Raw genomic sequence first — 17000 nt, forward strand, 5'->3', positions numbered from 1 at the left:
AAGCAGAGGCAGAGAGAGGTCTTCCATCTGCTGACTCACTCCCCAAATGGCCACAATGGCCAGAGCTACACTGGTCCAAAGTCAGGAGCCAGGAGCCTCCTCCAGGTATCCCACGTGGGTGCAGGGTCCCAAGGACTTGGGCCATCTTGTGCTGCTTTCCCAGGCCATAGCAGAGAGCTGGATCAGAAGTGGGGCAGCTGGGACTTGAACTGGCACCCACATGGGATGCCGGCACTGCAGTTGGCGGCTCTACCTGCTACACCACAGCGCCAGCCCCTCCCATTTACTTTCAATGGGGTCCCATTTGTTAAAGCAAGTCCCTACTCCACTGCTACTGCATTGCTAAGACACTTCTCTGTCTTCCTGGATCCTCACCAAAGGAGAATTTGATAAATAAGTAGAGGAAAACTGGGAAAGCAACAGGAGAAATGGAATCAGAGTCTCCCAATATTCCTACATAGACCAGTGATGAATCTGCAAATATTCACCTGGGAGTGACCTGTGGCCAGCCATACCTATGTGTACTTGTAGAGTAACTTAAGAGCACAAAGGGAGTCATTTCTTCTAGGGTCAGGTAGAAAAGAATGTAGATACTGCATCTCACAAGGAAAACCATGCCTTTATTATCATGGTAAAAGCACATGATATTAACTTTATATCCATAACATCTACATGTACAGTTCAGGAGTTATAAACACACAGATAAACACTGCAGTGCAAAAGATCTCTAGAGCCTCTTCATCCCCTCCTGCCATCAATAACCACCTTTCTACTTTCTGGGTGTCAATTTCTTTAATATATATATATATATATATATATATATATATATATATATATTACAGAGAGAGGGAGAGACAGCTTACATCCACTAGTTCACTCCCTAGATGGCTGCAATGGCCAGGACTGGGCCAGGCCAAAGCCAGGAGCCAGGAGATTCATCTGGATCTGCCATATGGGTGGCAGAAGCCCAAGAATGTGGACCATTCTCCACTACTTTTCCCAGGCCATTAGCAGGGAGCTGGATCAGAAGTGGAGAAGCTGGTGCCAACCAGTGCCCACATGGCATGCTAGTGTCACAGATAGCAATTTTACCTGCTATACCACAATGCTATTCCCTACTTTCTAGGATTTTGACTGCTTTAAATACTTTATATTGGTGGAATCTTATAGAATTTTTGTTTGACTGGCTTATTTGCATATCATGATGTCTTCAAAGTTCATATCACAGGAATTCCCTATTTTCTGTGGCTATATAACATCCCACTATGTGTACAGACTTCATTTTCTATACAAATTCATCTTTAGAGACATTCCTTCCGAACCTCAGCTATAGTGAACTCGGCCATTTGAGAAATACTCAATGAGAATATTCACACACAAGAAAGGCCATCAGACAGCAGTGGATTAAGTAGCAGGAACTGTCAAAACCTCACCTCCCAGAAAAGAGAGCATTCATTGGGGCTGGTGCTGTGGAGTAGTGGATAAAGCCTCCGCATGCAGTAATGGCATCCTATATGGGCACCGGTTCAGCTCCTGGCTGCTCTACTTCTGATCTAGCTCTCTGCTATGATCTGGGAAAACAGTGGAAGATGGCCCAAGTCCTTGGGCCCCTGCATCCACATGGATGACCTAGAAGAAGCTCCTGGTTCCTGGCTTCATATCATCCCAGCTCTGGCCATTGCAGCCACTTGGGGAGTGAACCAGCGGTTGGAAAACATCTCTCTCTCTCTCTGCCTCTGCCTCTCTGTAATTCTATCTTTCATATAAATAAATCTTAACAAAAAAGAAAAGAGACTATCCATACAAAAAAATCAATAAGACAGCAGATTTGGACACATTAGGTCATTCAGAGAACATTCCACATAACAGCAGCACAATACTCTTAATTGCTAATTCTCCAGGTGGGATCACCTCTTCAGAAATTAGATGTTCACAAATTTAAGAAAATTAGACTCATACAGAGTATCTTTCCTAAATGCAATGAAATAAAAATAGAAATCAATACCTTGAGAAAAGAATCTCATATGTAGATGTTAATCTACCCATTGTCAAATTTTTGCTTAAGGAAGAATGCGAAAAGAAAACTCGAGCATAACCCAGTACAACCGTTTTGATTTTTGAGCTGGAAACTATATCCTTAAGGTCCAGTGATGGATATAAGGAGAAACCAGGTGTAGTAGAAGGTCACTAAAAGAATCTGTGAACGCTGAGAACAATAGGGTTCTTTAAACAGGGCAGAAAGAACTCTTATTATTCATCACAGTACAGAAAGGAACTCTGGCTGCTAATGCTCATGTACAAATTGAAAGGCAGACTGTAGGATCGTCAGTGTTTCACATGTAATGTGCTTCCCAGGTGGTTGAACTTTATTTTGAAAACTGAGCAATTAAGCATGAGCTCCATAAAAGTATTTGCTGAACAACTTGTTTTATTCATTCAACAAATGTTCATTGCCCATCAAGCTCTGTTCTTAGTGTAAGGGATAGGTCACCAGGAGACACAAGGTCATGATCCAGAGGCTGCATCTTAATGGGTCTCACACCAGAAATGAGTGAGATCTGCTGGTTCATTCCTCAATGGCCACAACAGAAAGGGCTGGGCCAGGCCAAAGCCAGGAGCCAGGAGCTTCAACTGGGTCTCCTACATGGGTGCAGGGGCCCAAGTACTTGAGCCAATCCTCTACTGCTTTCTTGGACACATTAGCAGAGAGCTAGATCAGAAGTGGAGTAGCTGGGACTTGAATCAGCACCCATATGGGATGCTGTCACGCAGGTGGTGGCTTCACTCATTATGCCACAGTGCCAGCTCCAGACATGAGTAACTGAATGAAAATTCACAGTGAGGCAGTTGTAAGTGCTATAAAAATACGAATCTGGACAGAGAATAAACTGGATATAGACAGGCTACTTTGGGTACTATTCAAACAAATCAATCCATGTTAACAAGCTCACCCACCAACACAAAGATGACTGAAGATGTCCCGCATCACAGTGGTGTGCACACATTACCCTGGGATGTGAGTAGTAAGGCCCATTCTTCTTAGGTGAATCTACAGCCATATACATAAAGGTCATTGATTTCTGAAACATCAGACATTCTGCTTTGAACAGAACCTTCCCTACCAATACACAGAAGATTTCAGTAGACCTGCCAGCACTGGAGATGGTAGAGTTTGTGTTGAAATCTGCCCCTGTGTCTGAGATTCCAGACAACTGTTTGTCTCTTGCCTTAGACGCTGCCTTTCATACATGTTGACACTCTTGCACATACTCTGAACACAAAGTAGTTCCAATTACATAGGAAATCTCATGAGTGATGGTTTGATTTTACCTGGTCCTAATCTATTAAAATATTTCTGATTTCCTGGGAGGTGGTTTTAAAATTTTTACTTGGGATTTATTTCATAACTAAAATCTCCCATGAATTTCCAAAAACTCATCAATAGGCAAACAAAATCAATAGGCAAACAATAACCATTACCTGCTTTTTAGCAAATGTGACAATTAATAAATATTAATTTGCCTCAACTTCACTTTTCTCATTTGTAAAATAATTTTTCAATTTTGTAGAATATTATAGGATTCAATAAATACAAGTGATAGATGTAGTCTTCATCAAATGTCATCACCTTGAAGCACTGTTCATCGCTATCCAGGCCTGAACAGCTTCATCCACATTTGGGATCATAAGTGAGGCTTCTCATCTCCAAAGAACTTGGATGTGGTAACAGCACAAGCCAGTGGCTCCAGAACTGCTATAGTGAGGGGAGGTGATCGCCGCACTGTTCTTATGCTATTGGACTGCCTTTTCCTCTTGCTTTCTGTGGGACCTCACAATATCATTTCTTGTCATCTCTTCAGGAACTTTATCCTATGTCTCTGTTCACACTTTAACTGAAGGCTCTTGATGGGTTCAGATTTTCTAGTGTTTCAAAAATGATCTCTGTACCCTACAGTTCACATATGTAGACACATTCTCTGGAAAGCATTCTCAAATTTTTCTGGTGTCTAATTAGAATAAATTTTACTACAAGACTTTGTTCATGACATTAGTGCAAAGGCTAATTTATCATTATGGTGTTTTTAGAAAATCAAAACTTGCTACCTTTAAAATGGGAAAAATAGTTGATCATTGCCTGTTTGGCACAGACATACAGAAGTATAGGTGTCCATCTTTGGCCCTCTGAATCCTGCAGAGTCACATTCTTCAGCCTATCACAGTCACTGACTAGATCATTTGTTTAGGTATCCTCCCCCTCCAAAATGGATCTAGAGGAGAAAAAGACAAATGCTGTATTCTGTGTTCAAGAAAAGTTACATTAGTTAGGATGAATCAGTGTCAATGTTGGGATTTTGAGTGTGACTCCGTCTGTGACTCACTAAGTATCAGATTCCTGAGAAAATGAACGGGAACTCCTATCTTTGAACATGTCTTGAGTGCACTACAAGCTTCCTGCCAAGATTAGAAACATGCCGTCTGTCAGCAAACGTAGGAATGAACAGGTCTCTAATTTCTGATGTTTCATAGCCAAGAACTCAGCGACCTCCTCTTCCTCACTCTCTCTCAGAGACTGCCTGAGCATTCAGCAGGCAGAGCTGAGCAAGGAGGTTAATGACCCGAGGCCCTGTCTTTCCATGGTTCCCATGCGTACCAGGCATGAATCCCCAAACCAGCTCTTAAATGGGGCCCCCAACCCAATCCACATGCACATGCAGAGTGCTCCAAGGAGTGAACGGAGGGAACCCTCAACCTCCTCTATGTCAAAACTCAGAAGGGCTTTTTTTTTTTACTACTACTACTTATAAAGAATACATTCATATCCCCGGGTTACATAATAAAAACTATAATTTTCTATGTAAATTATCTTCTTTTCAAATATATTATTAACCATATCCCTTTAACCCCAAACCTAGAACAATCTGAAAAATGTCACATGTGGACAGTGATCCAAGAAATTACTCTGTTTTTAGATTTCATTATTCTTGGGTTTGTGTACTGTCATTTTCCCTCCATAATCCATCTTAGAACTGCAGCCTTGGATCCATCACACACTGAATTGTGTTCTTACCTTTTGAAGGATGTTGATCTCAGTAAGCCTGGTTTTCCATACTGGGGGTTTGGATGTTGGTTCCTCAATCTGACCCAATCTTTTTCCCACCACCTTGTATTTGAATTTCTGCCTGGGCAACTATAGAATCTAGTTTGTAATTAGGTATGTTGGAAGATTCACAGATTCATTTTTTAAGATGTACTGATTTACTTCAAGGACAGAGTGGTAGAGAGACAGAGAAAGGTTTTTTAACTGATAGTTCACTTCCCAAATTTGATTCAGTATTCTCTAAGTGATATTAATAAATATTATAAATATTATATTTAGATAGCCACAACAATTATATATGCTGCATAAATATTTCAAACCTTTCCCTACATATTTTGGTTTCATCATATTGCTTCATTTTTACTAAACAGAAAGAATGAAGGCAGGAGCTTCCTCTGGATCTCTCATGAGGGTGGCAGGGTCCCAAACACTTGGATCATCCTCTTCTGCCTTTCCAGGCATGTTAGCAGGGAGCTGGATCAGAAATGGAGCAGTCAGTACCCAAACCCATGCTCAATATGGGATGCTGGCTTCGCAGGCAGTGGCTTAATCTGCTACACCAAAATGCTGGCACCCCATCTCAGTTCTTTAATTAATCTAGTCACCACTTCCTAGTGTCATTTGCAAGGTCCCCTCAATCAATATTACTGCCATAGGGCAAGAGTCATCCAAGCTCTGGTTCTCTTTGATTGTATGTCATCTTGACATTCTCAGGTACTGACTCAATTGCTTCAGTTTTGTCTTAGTATCTCTATGGTGCCAATGCCTAAAGATTCACTTGAGATTTCCACTATAAGGTCTAATCTCAACTTGTGTATATCAGAGGCCCCCAAAATGATGTATGATGGCACTTTGAAAAGTTAATGCAAAATGGAAATAAACGACAATTTTATGGCAGGCTGTTGGCCTAGCAGTTAAGACACCATTTTGGAAAGCTGCATCCAGTATCAGAATACCTGGTCCAAATCTTGGCTCTGCTCCCCATTTTAGCTTCTGGATGGGAGCCTAGGAGGCAATAGGTGGTAGCTCAAGTTCTACTTTGCTCAGACTCAACCCCAGATATTGTGCTTTTTTGTGAAGTGAACAAGCAGTTGAGAGATCTTTTTGTCTTTCAAAAAATAAATATTTCAAAGACATGTGGGGATAAAAAATTTTAAAATCCATGAATAGTTCTTTCTTAATGTGCATTTTTTGTGGACTTTTTGAACACTTATGTTAGACCACAATAAAACTATTATTTTGGTTATTTGAAAGACAGAGAGGAACAGGAAGAAATCTCTCACCCACTAGCTCAATTTCCAAATACCCAAATATATTCAGGACTGGGAAAGATCAAGTAAGGTTCCTAGAATCCCATCCAATCCACATCTGTTAGACGGGTAGCAGAAGCCCAAGCAGCCATCAACTACTGCCTTTCAGGATGCATTAGCAGGAAATGAATCAGAAGCAGAGTAGCTGGAGTTGAATTGTCACTCTGACATGGGATGCAAACATTTCAAGTGATGTTTGAACCTGCTGCATCACAATGCCACCCCCTGCCCCACACATGCTTTGAAGAACTTGGACATTTTGTCAAAATATATACTTCATGTCACAAGAAAGCATATGAAAATGCTTTCCTGTATATCTCTAAACAGACTTCATGAGCTCAATCTCAATAATACAGTCTAACACATCCACATTGTCAAGTCCATGTATTCAAAATCCCGTTAACTGCTTCTCTAAAAACACGCTCTTTGGATCCAACAATAAACTCAATCCTTTCCAATAATCCCTCTACACTCCAGTGCCCAGCAAACATACATTCATAATCCTGTTTCATGAATCCATACAGTCACCCTGCATGCCTTAACTACAAACACCTATGACAAAAAATAGCTTTTTAAGTATTCACTCCCAAATACAATCACCTAACCCACAGCATCAGGGTACACCTAGCCTATTATTATGTCTTCATCATGTGCATGAGCCTGTGAGTACGTTTGTTAAAGTGAGCATGTGTGGCAGTATATGTGTGCAATATTTGTGCCAAGATTCTCTTAGATTTGATTTCCCTTTATTGAGAAGACAATTTTCCACAAAGCAACCTTCTAGAAATTTCCCTATATAAGTGTCAGTATTTGCATAGTGGCAAAAAGAAAAAAGAAGAAAGATGACAGTCTTGAAATCTTTTTTCTACCATTCTTGACCCTCTATTTTATTCTTCAACAATATGGATGTGAAGGTCATGATAAGTTAATTTACATACCTAGGTGTATGTGTAAAACTTAACTACAAAAATTTCATGTTTGTCAATAAACTCTTCCTGGCTCCTGGCTTTGGATCAGCACAGCTCCAACGATGCAGCAATCTGAAGAGCGAACCAGCGGATGGAAGACCTCTCTCTCTGTCTCTACCTCTCTCTGTAACTCTGTCTTTCAAATAAACAAAATAAATCTTTTAAAAAAATTTTATGTTCAATGAAAAAAATAAATGAAACCATAGGAGAAAATTTCTAAGAATTCAGTTTAGTGATTAGCTTTACATACAACAATAAATGCTGAACCATAAAAAAAAAATAACGTGGACTGCGCTAAATTAAAAATGCCTTCTGTTCAAAAGACCCTGTTCAAACATTGGAAGATACATCATATGCTGGAAGATAATATTTGCAAAATGTATATCTTTAAGGGTTGAAAGCACAATGCATAAAGAACTTTTAAAACTCAACAATATGATGATAATTCTCCTATTCAAATTGAGCAAATGAATGAAGTGTTATCTTTACATGTAATATATACATGTTAGAAACAAGAACATAATATGCTGAACTTTAAACAATTATGAGATAATGGAACAAATTTTTTATTAAGAAAATGCAAGTTAGAAATAACAGACAACTACACATCTTTTTTTTTTTTTAAACAGGCAGAGTTAATGAGAGAGAGAAAGAGAGAGAGAGAAAGGTCTTCCCTCTGTTGGTTCAACCCCCAAATGGTTGCTGCAGCCGGCGCGATGTGCTGATCCAAAGCCAGGAGCCAGGTGCTTCCTCCTGGTGTCCTATGCGGGTGCAGGGCCCAAGCACTTGGGCCATCCTCCACTGGCCCAAGCAGAGAGCTGGACTGGAAGAGGAGCAACCGGGACAGTAACGGTGCCCCAACAGAGACTAGAACCCAGAGTGCTGGCGCCGCAGGCAGAAGATTAGCCTAGTGCGGTGTGGCGCCAGCCCATCTTTTCTTTAAAACAAGATGTATTTATTTTATTTGAAAGTCAAGAGTTACACAGAGGCAGAGAGAGAGGTCTTGCATCCGATGGTTCCCTCCCCAATTGGCGGCAATGGCCAGAGCTGCGCTGATCCGAAGCCAGGAGCCAGGAGCTTTCCTTGGGCCTTCCACGTGGTTACAGGGGCCCAAGGACTTGGGCCATCTTATGCTGCTTTCCCAGGCCATAGCAGAGAGCTGGATTGGAAGTGGAGCAGCCAGGTCTTGAACCAGCGCCATATGGGATGCCGGCACTGCAGACGGCGGCTTTATCTACTACACCACAGTCTGGCCCCGACAACTACACATTTTTAAGATGGGTATAATAAACAGATAAACACGGCAGTGCCAAAAATTGGCAAGGATACAGAATAGCCAAAAATCTCATTCACTATTGGTCAGAGTGCATAGTGGTACTTACAAGGCATCTGGAGATGTTATTGCAAACACTACAACAGTATCACCATAAAATGCAGAAAAGATCTCTATATCTATTTACATAGCTGATGTGAAAACAAATACCTACACACCATTCAGCATGAAGATATGTGTGGCAATTTTATTCATAATGGCTTTCACTTGTCTGAAATCAAATGTCCTTGGTGTTCAGAAAACCAAACTGTCACAAAGTGGGGATGCTTAAGCTCAACAGGGATAACACATAAGCCCCTTAGGGTGCAGACTGTGGACATCAAGATACAAGAGAAAAGGGAGGGGCTGGATCATACAGTTTCCAGAGACAAAGGAAGACACTGTCTATAGGTAAATGGCTTAGAGGCACCTGAAGGAAGCCACAGCTTTAGGCAAAGGGCACAGTGGCACTCAAAGGCTTCCAAAAGCTAGAACCTGGGTATTAAGTTAATCCAGAGTAGGACCAAAGTCACTCTGTAGACAGAAGGATTGGTAACACAGGAGTCCTGACATATACTGTATGGACCAGGGAGGCAGGTCATGGCTACATGCATAGGGTCTGGAGATACATGAAGATTGGCATGGGATGTATGCACCTGAGAAAGAGGCCCTTGAGGAAAGAAGTGCTGTAGATAAAATGGATGGAGACTCATGCAGCTGGTACAAGCTGCTGGAACAAGGAATAGTGGCTTTTAAGTGTTGGCCTGATGAAAAAGACTTTTAACATGAAAATCATACAAAGACAAACATGGGTCCCAGCCTCATGAGATGTTGAAACTACAGATAACATGAGTTCCAAGAACAAGATTAGAGATACACAAAGCCACTCATAGCTACTGGAATGTGGGACTGTGGACACTGGGAATCAGACAAGGCCTGCAGGTACAGGATTTGGAAATAGGAGATGTTATATAAGTCAATTCTTAGAGGAAATTCATAGTCTTAAGTGAATATGTGAGAAGACTGAAAAACAATCATTCTGGCTCCCTTCTTAAGAACAAAAACGTGCTACCCAGTAAAACATTCAATCATGGCAAGGAAAAATAGACAGGCATCAATGAAGTATCTGTGGTAAGACTGTAGTAGTAAAATCTTCAACAGAAACAAATAAGGAAAAAAGTTATTTAAAAATTTAATTAAAAAAATAAAAAAATCCTTTAAAGAAAAATGTAACACCAATTACCATTTCAGAAGTCAAAGAGAATTTTTTTTTCGCAGATAGTAAGATTTTCTGGGGCCGGTGCTATAGTGTGGTATGTTAATGCTCTGGCCTGAAGTGTCCGCATCCCATTTGGGCGCTGGTTTGAGACTTGGCTGCTCCACTTCCGATCCAGCTCTCTGCTATGGCCTGGGAAAGCAGTAGAAGATGGCCCAAGTCCTTGGGCCCTTGCACCCACGTGGGAGATCTGGAAGAAGCTCCTGGCTCTTGGCTTCGAATTGGCGCTGCTCCGGCCATTGTGGCCAGTTGGGAATTGAACCATTGGATGGAAGACCTCCCTCTCTCTCTCTCTCTCTCTCTGCTTCTCCTCGCTCTGTGTAACTCTGACTTTCAAATAAATAATCTTTTTTTTTTTTTTAAAGAGAAGATTTTCTGAAATACCTAAGGGTAAGATTTCAAAAAAAGAGACCAAAAGCCACCAAATTTTGGAAATCCATTTATGAAACCCACATACTGCATGATAGGAAACTTCTATATGAACTAAATAAGCTGAATCAATGTTTTTTTAAAAGATAATTCACTGTATACATTTTATTTATAGTTTTGTATACTGTCTTAACATGAAAGGAACTACTTTTATACTTGAGCCATTTTTTTCTAGCAAAATAATCTAAATACTACAAAGTGTTAAAATACAGCATAAAGATATAAAAACAGACATACTAATTCTAGTTAGGAATGTAATTATGATGCTACTTTTTAAATAATCCACAGTTATGTTTAGGAAATCATATATAGATCATTGATTTGAATGAAATTCATAAATTTGTAGCAAAGCTTTGTAGTTACAAAAACCAAAAAAACCAGAAATAACACACAAAATTAATGTTTAATCCACCTTTGTGTCATATTCCTGAATCCTTTACTAATGTTACATGAGGAAAAAACAAAAGCAAAACAAATGAAAAGCTGAAATCAGAATCACTAATGTTATCAAATAGGGAAGCAAATAAATTAAAATCTAGCAGCCATCAGCAAAAGTACAGCAAAGATGATGCTGTAAAAAAGAAACAAGAAAAACTGCTAGAAAAGTGTGTACATCATACTACTTCAAACCAGAAAAATATGCTCTTTTATATAATGGAACATAAACATTTTTTTCTATAAGGTATAGAAATGCAAGCTCTTTTTTTGAATATTGTGGATGGGTAAAATGTGTTTGTATAATTCTACTAAACCATTATAAAGTGTGCAAGTAATAAGTCAATGTTTGCATCAAAATAAGAAATAAACAGTGAAATTCCACAAGCAAAATTTCAGGTCCAGACTTACAGAACCTTCCAAACTTTCGGGGAAAAAAAAAATCTTTCTCAATTCCCCAGATTTACTCACAGTGACAATAAGCAGGAAATATGTTGACTTTATTTTCTGAATTAAGCATTCCATAGATGACATGGTCAGATCAGGACATGGAATACAAAGGAACATTAAAAAAAAATCTCTTTTTATACAGACACAAATATTTTAAGCAAAATAGTTTTGTTTAGCCATATATATAATCTACATATACAACAAGCAGCATATACTAAAAGATGCAAAAATTACTTAAATCATGTAAATCATTCATGTGGGTGAAAACCACAAGAAGAAAATCACATGATAATGTTTGATTAAATGTTACAATGCATTTAATAAAATTCGGCATTTAGCATCAATTTAATTTTTTTGCAGAATAATAAAAAGGAGAAATTTCATTATTATGTTAAAGTCACCTGCAATAAACTCATAACAGCATAATAAACACAGAACATTGAAATACATATTTCCCTGGGAGTAGACCTGGACAAGGTTCCCTCTTCTCACTGTCTCTTCAAAATTGTTCTGGAGGTGTAGTCAGGAAAACTAAACAGGAAATAGGTAATATCAGGGAGAAGGCTCAATTTTTAAGCCAGAAAACTGTCGATATATGTGGATGACACCATCATATATGATTATATATATACATAAAAACAAATACAGACTCATAGGAGGATTAAGCAAGATCACTGGGTACAAGAGCAATCTATATAATTAAGGGTGTTAGTGTGTAGTACCAAGAAATGGAATAATTTTAAAGCATAAAATATCAACGAAGAAATGAATATCAATGAGAGAAATGAGACAAAGAAACGTTAATGAAGTCTTGAAATCAGTATTAAAAAACTCAGATAACCCAACAGAAACTTAATCCACGCGGGTAAAGAAAAGGCGTGGACTCCAGGAAACTCTCGGGAAACTGTAACTCGGGTGCGTGTGCTGGAATGAGAAGGCCTTGCCAAGACAGCCACTGGCAAGCAAGTCAGTTACTCAGAATGGCTTCCGAAACCCCCTGGGAAACCACCGGGCAATGGAGCCTCAGGAATGGCTTCGGAAACCGCCTGGCAAGGGAGCCCGCATGGCAACAGGTGGTGATTGGTTAGGGCGTAAACCGCCCCTTGACTGGATTGGCTGCCTCGGCTATATTAGCTGTTGTAGCAACTGAAACAAGGAGTCTGCGGGCTGCTCGCCTCTGGCGCGCTTTCACCCGCCTCCCGGGGTCTGTGTGGTGACTCCGTGCCTCTTGCCCCCACCGTGCTCCTCCTTTAAGAACGAAACCACAGCAACAGGTGAGGACGTGAACCAGCAGCCTTTGTCACAGGATCCCAGCAGGATGAGTGACAGGGAGGCGGGAGGCGGCTGAGGAGGTGAGGTCATCAGAGAGGGTCCTCACCCCGGTGGGGACGTCCCAAGAAGATGACGCAGCTTCAGCGCTGAGCCCCAGCCCCGGCCCGCCATCTGCGCACGGAGCGCAAGCCCCAGTGACCGCTCCTGCAGGGGCCGTTCTGATTGGCTGAGTCTCCGCCACCTCGCGCGCGCACTGGCTGTGTGCGGGGTCCTGGCAACAGCGCGCCAACCGCTCTGTTCTCCGCGGCAGCCATTCTCTGCTTCCCAGCCCCGGCCCCTAGCGGCCCGGGAGGCTCAGTCCTTGCTGCTCGGTGAACTTCCCTCTCTCCACGAATCCTCAGGAGGACACCCACAGCCTCAGAGACGGAGAATGGTGAGTGTGGGCCCCGAGCCTGAGGCCGACAGGATGTGGGCGGGGCCGGCAGCGGGACGCGGGCGTCTTGTCCGGTTCCTGCCGCAGCGACGTGGGCTCAGTGCCCGAGCCTCAGGTCTTGCCGAATTGTGCGGTGAGCCCAGGAGGGCCCTCAGCAAGATTCTGGGGTTGCTGTGTGGGATTCATGCGGGGAGAAGCTGGGGGCGGTGGAGTCCTCCGTCCCACCTCTCCCAGGAGTGACGCGATCCCCGGGTTGGGAAACAGGAGCTGATGTCTGCAACACAGGACTCAGCGTACTCTTCCTAGGGTCTTTCTGTCTTTATTACACGTGCAACATACAAAAATTGGTGTGATTTGGCTCAATATTTTTGTCCCAGGTTGAGGCAGCGTCTGGGGATGGCTTTCTTGTTGGCAGAGGCCCAGGATGGCTCAAGAGATCACGTGGCCAAAGACAGGGCGTGCAGGAGACTAATGCAGAGTGGGTTCTACACAGACCCCCTGGAGATTACCACATTACTCCTATGAATGGACTAATATTGATGATTCCTTGCAAAGTCTCACTTCTTAATTTAATTGGCATTAAATTTCCCCATGAGTTTCAGAGGGGGATAGACCATGTAATAAAGCACGGTAAGTCTGGAAACAGCTCTCTCAGTGTGCAGATCTCCTCCCCCATTGCCAAATACCACCGCCCCCTGAAGTTCATAACACTATCAGCTGTTTGCTCCGTGACACATTTTTTTCATTTTGTTAAAATGCTGTTTTTAAAACAATATTGTCTTTTTTTTCCGCAGAAAAATCAGTAACCCTTCAAAGTGTTTGTCTATGAACATTTCACATAAGAGAAACAAAGAATGCCTACCTGACACTCCAGTGTAAACAATCTTTGTTCCGGATTGGGTGTTTGTAGCAGTGACTAAATTGCTACCTGGGACTCCCACATCCCTATCAGAATTTCCTGATTTGATTCCCTGTTCTTCCAATCCAATTTGTAGCTAATGCACACTCTAAGGAAGCAAATGATGGCTCAAGTACTTGGGTCCTAGCCACCCACGTGAGAGAAAGAGATTAATTCCAGCCTCATGGTTTCAGCCTTGTCTAGCCCTGGGTGTTGCAGGCTTGTGGGAGTGAGCCATTGGATGGAAGATCTCTCTCTATAACTCTACATTTTAAATAAATAGAACTAGATTAATTTTTAAAAATCTTTATACATCTTTTATGTGTGTAAAGTGTAGATATCTCGAGATTCCGCTTGGAAACTCCCTTTCTCTTGTGTTGTGGGTGATGACTAAAGATGGCCCAGTGGGCAGGTACCTAGCAGTGTGACGTGAGTGTCAGCCCCTGATTCTTCCTAAAAGAAGCAGTAGGAAGGGGAGCATTCTAGGGCCCTCAGCCCAAGTGGCCTGGGAATCTGGTTATCCTGAGTGTGGGATCCCCTGTGAGCTGTGGGGTAGGAAGGTCTTTCCCTGAGCTGCTTCTCCTTCACGACCTTTGTGGAAACTTGTTGCCTTTTATGTACACGTTGTCCACTTAGGTAGAAAGTATGTGCCATGACTTGAGTGTTGGATTTTTATTTTGTTATATTAAACCTCTGTTTATTCAATAATATCTGAAAAAAGAAATTGAATTCTTTACATTTGAATGCAAACATCCACAGTGATTACTCAGGTGACGAAGGAGTGGGCCTTGGTCAGTTCCGATGTCTTCCTAATCTATTCTTCCTCTGTCCACAGAGGTGACCAAGTCTTGATTCTTTTTTGGTATTTATTTCTTAACTTCTATATCCCCCAACAGAGTTTTGCATATTCAGAATGTTCAAGAGATTGCTATTGGGTATTCTATTATGCTTAAATCATTTTTTTCATCCTTTTCCCTGGTCTTGTATATACGTGCTTCTATCTGAGGCTGTGATTCAGCCAATATACTCACTGCTTCTACCACTTATGGGACTTGCCTTCATGTTTATTTTTTGATGTTGGGGATTCTATGCTTCTTGTTTTTTCTTTTTTTTTTTTTTCTTTTTTTTTTTTTTAAATTTTTGACAGGCAGAGTGGACAGGGAGAGAGAGAGAGAGAGAAAGGTCTTCCTTTTGCCATTGGTTCACCCTCCAATGGCCGCCGCGGTAGCGCGCTGCGGCCGGCGCACCGTGCTGATCCGATGGCAGGAGCCAGGTGCTTCTCCTGGTCTCCCATGGGGTGCAGGGCCCAAGGACTTGGGCCATCCTCCACTGCACTCCCTGGCCACAGCAGAGAGCTGGCCTGGAAGAGGGGCAACCGGGACAGGATCGGTGCCCCGACCGGGACTAGAACCCGGTGTGCCGGCGCCACAAGGCGGAGGATTAGCCTACTGAGCCGTGGCGCCGGCGCTTCTTGTTTTTTCTTCCTCATGTGCTAATTCAGAGTAGATTTTTCACATAATGAGAAAATATGGTTAAGTTGTAGGGTTGTGGATAAATTCAAATTTATCAGGAAGTGTTGGTACAGTAGATAAATTAACTGTGTACCATTTATTCATGTGTATTTATTTATTTTGTGATTTACCAACACTTGGAATGGCCTTGTTTATTTTTCCCATGTAGCATTCATATGATTATATATTGTTAACTACTAATTACCATTGTTTGAGTATTTTTCTGTTGTATTTATTTTTACTGATTACCATTGGTAGATCTGTACTTTTCCTTATGGTTCTATATCTTTTTTTTTCCTTACATAGGAAATGTTTAGGAATACTGGTAGGAAGCATTGTTTTCTTGGAGAACAGCCTGCAGCCTTACTGTATAACCTTTGTTACTTCAATCCTGATTAATCTGAAATGAATATTACTTTTCCAGTCTTCACTGGATTGATGTTATAATGGACTATTTTTCCGCATATTTTTATACCTGTGTTTGCCTTTTAAATATATAAATATATATCTGTATCTTACATTGACAGAAATTGAATGTATTTAACTCATAAAATGGTTTTTGGAAATATTTGTATAGTGTTGATATATAAATCAAGCCAATTACCCTATGTATTACATCATACAATTGTTATTCATAATGAGAATATTTAAAATCTCTTAGTTATTTTCCATAGTAGAATCTGTTTTTTAAAGGTTCTTAATTCTTGTGCTTTTTTTCTCTTTTTAAAGATTTTATTTATTCATTTGAGAGGTAGAGTTAAAGACAGAGAGGTAAATACAGAGAGAAAGGTCTTGCATCCTCTGTTTCACTCCCCCAAATGGCTGCAATGGCCAGAGCTGGGCCTATCTGAAGCCAGGAGCTTCTTCTGGGTTTCCTTCATGGGTGCAGGGAGCTTCTTCTGAGTTTCTTTCATGGATGCAGGGGCCCAAGCACTGGACCATCTTCTACAGCTTTCCAAGGCCATAAGCAGAGAGCTGGATCAGAAGTGGAGCATCTGGTCTCCGAACTGGTGCCCATATGGGATATTGGTGCCATAGACGCAGGTTTGGTCTACTATGCCACAGCACTGGCCCTAGTAGAACCCATTTTTATTAACTATTGTTACCATGTTGTTCAACAGACCTCTTGTGCTTATTCCTCCTATGCAAATGAAATGAGTTCTTCTTTGACCAAAATGGCCTCAGATCCCCTCTATATGTCTTTAAGTGGTTTTCCATTAGATAACACAAAGTTGGGTCTTGGCTTTAATCTTTCTCTGTCAGTTTCTACTTTTCAGTTGTTACACTTAGTCAGTGCACATTTAAAACTGATACATGGATCCAAGGTTGAACACCTTGCCTGTAATTGGTCAGCAGTATTAACAATGAATAAGACACTATAAAGTAACTATGTGGTGTGGTGCAGTGTGTTAAGCCACCACTTGGAATATCCACATTTCATATCGGTGTGCCTCAGTCAAGTCCTGGCTACTCCACACTTCCAATCCAGTTTGATGTTAGTGCATCTGGGAGGAAGTAGGTGATAGTCCAAGTACTTGGGTACATTCCACCTACATGGAAGATCCAGAAAGTGTCCCTGGCTCCTGGCTTCAGCCTGGCCTAGACCCA

The 17000-nt window shown here is 41.4% G+C and overlaps 1 protein-coding gene across 1 annotated transcript in view; it reads left to right on the top strand.

Moving 5' to 3' along the window:
• Window positions 1-12420: 12420 nt before the first annotated feature.
• The window catches only part of LOC133776021 (zinc finger protein 260-like), a 49605-nt gene continuing 45025 nt past the window's right edge, over window positions 12421-17000 (top strand). Inside the window, exon 1 of the mRNA XM_062214676.1 lies at window positions 12421-12983. The gene's annotated coding sequence lies outside the window, so the exon portion shown is untranslated. The remainder of the gene's footprint in view (window positions 12984-17000) is intronic.

Source organism: Lepus europaeus, chromosome 17 (assembly GCF_033115175.1).
Source record: "Lepus europaeus isolate LE1 chromosome 17, mLepTim1.pri, whole genome shotgun sequence".
NCBI lineage: Eukaryota > Metazoa > Chordata > Mammalia > Lagomorpha > Leporidae > Lepus > Lepus europaeus.